Genomic DNA, 6,578 nt, shown 5'->3' on the forward strand with positions numbered 1-6,578 from the left:
GTGATTGCAGCAGAACGTCTCCATCAGAGAGCACTAGAAGGTAACGGTGGGATTAAAATGGGCACTGCTGGCACATACAGGCGGGCAGAGTGTTTCATTTTTTTTTTTTCTTCTTCTTTTTTTTTTTCTTTCCGCTAGGCCATTGTTCCATATGTGCTCCACCTGCGCCTCTCAGAGCCTCGCGCCAAACACACGGCCGGCAGGCTCCACCATCCTTGCTGATTGGAAGTTGCCATGGTGACGCTGGAAGCCGGCGCTGAAAATGGGGGGTTGCGCTGTAAATCACAACATGGTATTTTTTTAATTTAGGAAATTGGCAAAGGAAGTGTAGTAAATGAATCGTCGTTAATAATAATTCACATATGGGACAAAACACAATTAGGCTGTTTTTGGCTACAGGCAGAGAGCAGGCAGCTCCCTCTAAAATGTGATCTCATCTCATCAAAGGCACTTCAGCTCTCCCAGTAGTCCTGAGTGAGGACATAGTACGTCTCAATCTGATAATGATGTTTATGGAAATAATATCAGTGAAGATTATCATTGGACACAGTGAGCAGCGAGATGTAGACATCAATCATGTACTGATGACCCGTAAATTGATTCCTTATAAGTGCATGCAAATGGATGGCAAGAGTGATTCAGTGCATTGGCTTATTGGACACAAAACTCACATTTCATATTTTGTTCCCCTCTGGGAAGCTTACCCACTACTCAACGCTGTTTTGTTTCATACGTTTTTTTTTTTTCATAAAGTGTTTGGAGTGCAGAGGAGAGGCGAGCAGCAAAGCTCACCCGTAGTTTTTAATAACACCATGGCCACCATCCAGCCTCAGACGAGTGCTGGGATTGGCTGATCCCTTCACACCCTGGCACCTGGAGAAGCCAGAAGTGTGTGTTTGTGTGTGTGCGTGCGTGCGTGTGTGGGATGAAGGCGAGGGAGACTGTTATTGGTGGCTGCGCTATTGGAGGCGTGACAAGGCCCTCACCTGCAACCAAGTGAGAAGAAAAATCATTAAAATGGTTTCAGGCCAAAAGCCTTTGCATAAAATCCAGAAAACTTTTAGCTTAAAAAAGAAATCTCCTTAAATTCAAAGTTCAAAGTACATTGAAGGAAATTCTTGGCTTTGGTTTTGGTATTTGCACCAGGTGTGTGAGGTAATATGTGAGAAGGAAAACCTCCCCGTCTAAAATTCGCAGGGCTTGAGTTTGTATGAGACCCACAAAGCTGCTCATCCCTCGCCATGGTGACCCACGTATTTGCCTCTGATTAGCAGCCTCTGCTGAAAACGGCTGTGCAAATATGATATGTACCTTTGCATGTTTGTTGTCATTCATTTGACCATTAATCCATAATCCAAATTAAACTGCTGGTAAACAGCATTGTGTGGACGTGCGCTTGATTGTTCAGCTGTGGTCTTCAGGATCATCCAGTGCGGTTGAAATGTGCAAAAAGGAGCATCGATAAAGCAGCGATCGATGGGGACAAATCCAAGAAGTCCGACCATTTCCTGGCACGAGCGCCCGATGGGGAGAGAGAGAGAGAGAGAGAGAGAGAGAGAGAAAGTTAAAAAAACGTGAACCGTTTCCGATCTCAAGATGTCCGTTTAAGTCGGTGCTGTCCAGCGGGGGGCTCTTGCACTAGCTTATGCAGTGCGGATGTGACCTTTCTGAGTCATTGAAAAGCCAGAGTAGTTACAGACAAACTGACCTGCAGAGGAATTAGCCGCTGCTCCTTTCGTCTCCTGCAAACCCAACAGCTTGAACACGCCTGGGCGCTGCCTCACAAAGGCGCTCCACAGAGGAGGCCTATTAATCTTCCCAAAGCCTCAAAAAGCAGAGAGGAGCCAGCGTGGGCCCCTGAGTCGGGTGCCACAGAAAGGGGCCCTTGGCAGGCTCGGCGGGGTCACTCTTGGCCCTCGATCAAATAGGCGGGGGGCGGGGCAAGGGCACAGGACGGTGTACCTGTGCCCTTTGGCAGATGCCAGGCTGAGGCGTGCTCCGGGGGAGAGGTGAGAGGATCAGGCCTGGTGCTGCTGGCCTTCACCAACATCAATCAGGACGTGGCTGCTGTTTCTCCGTCATTAAAGAGGAGATAGATGGAATATAATCTGAAAGCGATGCAGCTTCTCTCTCTGGCGTTCAAGGAGCCGGCGTTGAATAAGCACTCGAGTGAATAAGCAACACCTGTGGCACCACTTTCGCCTCGACTGTTTTCTTTGTTGTTCAAATTATCATCTGGAGACATCATTTTGACGACCAGTTTGATCTCTTGATACATGAAGTGGCAACACCTGACAGCACAACAAATACACTGTGGGTGTTTCCTCGTTAATGAGAAAAATATTGAAGCACAATAGGTTTGTATAGTATTTTTCAGTCTTTTGTCGGATCTCAATAGGACAAAATGATCTTTTCCCAACAGGGAAGAGTGTGTATCACATACTTTAATTAAAAAAACAACCCAAGTGCCTTATAGAGTAGCAGTGGTACTATTAGGTGTATATCACCATTTTAAGGATAATTGTGATTTATATAATGGGATAGTATGTCTGCTTATCTGCTACACATTGGCAGACTTTCATTGAAATGTGTTTATGTATTGAAAAGCTAATATCTTATTTCTCTGAAACATAGCGCTCTATTCATGAGTGTAAATTGTCCCTTAGTGGCGTAGTGGTTGGTCAGACAAAAAAAAAATGTCTCCACCGCTGTGTGTTCCAAAAACTATTAAAAACACATCAATGAGCCACACTGTTGCACTGAGTGACACACTCCTTCACTATAATGAACGAGGGCACTGCTTTTTATTTGTCAAACCAACATACGCCAGCCTGCTGCTGGAGATACCCACACGTGTATTCATCCACAGCGGAAAATAGTCCCCAAACAAATGTCTTTTACTTTCTGTTTGTGTGAGGTTTGCTAAACACTTTAGTGCCCAGCTGTCTTAAGATAGGAGTCTAGGATAGGAGTCTTTAATAAATGAAACTGTACATTTGTGAGCTTTAAATATAGATATATAAATACAATAAAAATAAAAAGGAATTACTTAATTAATCGGAAAATATATATGTCGATATATTTAAAATATATAGAATGGCACCAACCTTATTCATTACACATGCATATATTATGAATACCATTTTAAGCCTTTATGGAACTCATATTTAATAAAAACACAAACAGGAGCAGGTAGAATGAGACTAGAGCTGTCGCGTGGACACAATAGACTTTGTGTTAACATTAGTCAGCAATAAATGACACTGTCAATATATATATGACGAAGAAAAAAAATTCAGCGACACCACCCGGACGCAATTCACACAGAATCTCAAAAACCTTGGAGGCTCCAGGAAAACGAGGCTCTAATACAGCTTAATAATTCATTTAAATAATGCAATGATAATAAGGCATATGCATGGTTCAAAAGGTTTATTTTGAAATGTAATTCATCCCATAAACATATCACACACTCTTTAATACACGCCACTACCATACTAACATAATAGTAATGTAATCTGATTATTTCAAAGCCCTCTATACTGACACGCATTCTTTTATGGAGAAATACCAGTGTTCTACCAGTCCCAAGGGTGCAGCTCTACACAGACCTTTGACCTTTGTGGAGGAGGTTACTGGAAACCAGGGTTTCACCTCGGGAGCTCAAAAAAAGAATCACATTGTCAATTTGACCATTTCAAAGCGTTTGCGTGTACATAAAGGAGTCACTCTCGGAAATATAGGCAAGGTGCTGCCCTCTTTGAAAAAGATTTCCAAACCCTCTGAATAAATCTGAATTTAAGAAGCGAGGAGACGGCAACTCCGTGCACTCAAGTCGTTTATCAACGGAAAACAACTGAGATTTTAAAAAAATAATCTTGTGTTTTAACATTTCACTCTCAGGACATGAAAAGAGGTTTGCTCCTATAGCTCTCCAGTTTACTCGAGAGCTCATTCACATCTGATAAATGAAGTTTGTTCCAGTCGTATCGTCTTGAAAAAAAAAGTTTGTTTTTCGCATGTTTCGCACGTTTTCTTTCTTTGACACGAGCCAATGTTTTTTTTTTAATTCAAAAACAATAATTACGTTTCCTGAACTGGTAACGCTCAAGCAGCAGCAGCAGCAAACTCGGTTACCTTCACACCGTCCAAAAGCCAAACCATAAAAAATGATCCTGTTATGGTGTTAAAGCTTCAGCATCCTTCCGCTGGGTCTATTTTCCCTTAAACAAATAGACCTCGCTCTGGCTTTTGGCTGTGCGTAAGGATATGGATGGATACACCCTGCTGAGGCTGCTGCTCTTTTCACCCCCGCAGCCTGCGAGGACCGAACAGAGCTCCACTGTGCCTCAGCGGACATTGCAATTCCCCCGACAATTTGTACATTGAATTCCATTTCCGAGCCTTTTGATTCATACTTCTTTTTTTTCTTCTTCCCCCTTCATTTCTTTTTTTTTTTTTTTTTTGCTGTTGAAGTACCTTTTTTTTTGTCCCCGGTTTGAACTTTCGGTGAATGGCAAATGGAGGTTTGGGGTCAGACCAGATGGGTGAAGGGAATGACTTGAGAGGGGAGGGGGGGGGGGAGGGGGGATGAAGAATAATGGCCTCCAATGATTAAGGAAACACATTAAAGAAGGTCTCTACCAGCGAGAGGCAGGTTTTACGAGGAGTGGGCTGTTTGCACGAGTGCAAATAGATAGTCACACTTCTGGTTTACGTTGATTAGAATCCATTTTTTTTTTTAAATCCAGCCTATCAGTATTAATCGAGTCTCAGAAACCCTCATTCGCTCAACCCTTATTTTTGCTTTATTTTACGTCTGCATTAGCAGTAATCCTCGCTTGTTGTCGGTCCACGCATAATGAATCTAATTAGTGGCACAACAAAAAAAAGGAAGTGAAGGTCAAGATGCCGCATTGGACCGGACTCTTCGTTCTCGCTCCAGCTCCCTTACAGCCTGGCCGCTCAGTGTCTCGATAGCCAATCGAAGGTGTCCACATTGACCGAGGTGGGGGGGGGGGGGGGGGGGAGCAGCTCAGAACAGCTTGTTCTCATCGCAGTGAGGCTCATCTGTACTGTATGCGGGTTGTGGATTAGTGGATGAAAGAATGCCACTGACTGTGAAATTGCCTGATTTTTATCGGGGATGTTGGGGAGCAGCTGTGCACAATCCTCTGCCCTAATCCTGGGGTCGGAGAAAGGGCCGAGCAGGAAGGGGAGGTGTGTGTGTGTGTGTGTGTGTGTGTGTGTGTGTGTGTGTGTGTGTTGCATGCATGCTAAGGTGTAGAATGGAGAAGTTCTGAATGGTTGTGTTAATGCATGCTCCTTCAGTACACTAGTTATCCCCGATAGGTTATCCCAGTGTTTGCACCCTCATGAGTGTTTTTTTTCCAGCAGCGATGCAGGAAGGATTCAGGGGCTTCAAGGCTTTTCATGTTTCAACTGGTAGAGGCCATCCGTAGTTAAGAACTGTGTCATAACAGCATTATTGATGCGTTGACTGTATAATCCGGTCTCTCCACTATCTGACCGAGCCTGCTGCTGGAATAGAGAGCAGGAAGAAATCCAACGGGAGACGTTTGTAAAGGGTTTTAAACTGAATTTGCAAATTCTTCCATTCAGAATTGAAGGGAAACTAAAAGCTGCAGTTCTTTTTAAATTGTTTGTATATGGTTCAAATGTGTGATATGAAAGGGTGACCAACCCACAGACAATTACCACCCTACTCTGCACTTCCCCTCAGGTTTTAGCATCTCTCAGCTAATTGTTTTGGGTATCGTGGACTTCACTGTTTGGGTTGAGGCTCACCAGCTCTCATCAGCACCGTTTCCAGACGCAGCAGGCGACGAACGAGGTGAGCGACCAGCTCGTTGACATCGGTGAGCGTTTAACTGCGAGAGAGACAGATATTTGTCTCAGGAGTTAGTGGAGGCCGAGAAACTGAAGCTAAATGGAGAGTGAAGATTGGATTTACTTAAAATGACTCGACACCACTTCAAATGAAAGCTAATGCAGGCTATTTCCGGATGTGTAAATAGGAAACTCCTTTCTAAAATGTACATTATAAGGTGATTTGATGTGTCAATATTTCGCTCTACAGCTTGGTCTTCTGCCTTTCAAGTGGCAAAAACTCTGTTAATGTGTTTTATGCTGAGCTTCGAACAAAAGTTGAATTAATTCAGCACTAAACTGAGTCAACACTGATTCGCACTGAAGACTTTGGAAGGTCTTCAAATGTCTCGCTTAATTATCAACTCATTAAAAGTAAAAGTCCAGCATTCAACATCATTTTTTTAAATTATTTTTTTAAATACATCCTTCACATTGCTTATTACCATAACCATTAAGATGCATCTGTTGCAGAATGTTACTAAATATATATATATATATATATATATATTTTTCTCAGTCTGGTCAACCAAATGATATCTCAATTATAGTTTGGATGTGGATATCTATACACCGTGCGGCGTTTTGAAGAACAGTGAATCTTTGATCCCTCGTCTTTGATGTGGTCGCTGCCCACATATATAGAAGCATGTTCTGTGTGGGGCGACACATGCCCGTGAAAGAGCTCC

Source organism: Cyclopterus lumpus, chromosome 18 (genome assembly GCF_009769545.1).
Source record: "Cyclopterus lumpus isolate fCycLum1 chromosome 18, fCycLum1.pri, whole genome shotgun sequence".
Lineage (NCBI taxonomy): Eukaryota > Metazoa > Chordata > Actinopteri > Perciformes > Cyclopteridae > Cyclopterus > Cyclopterus lumpus.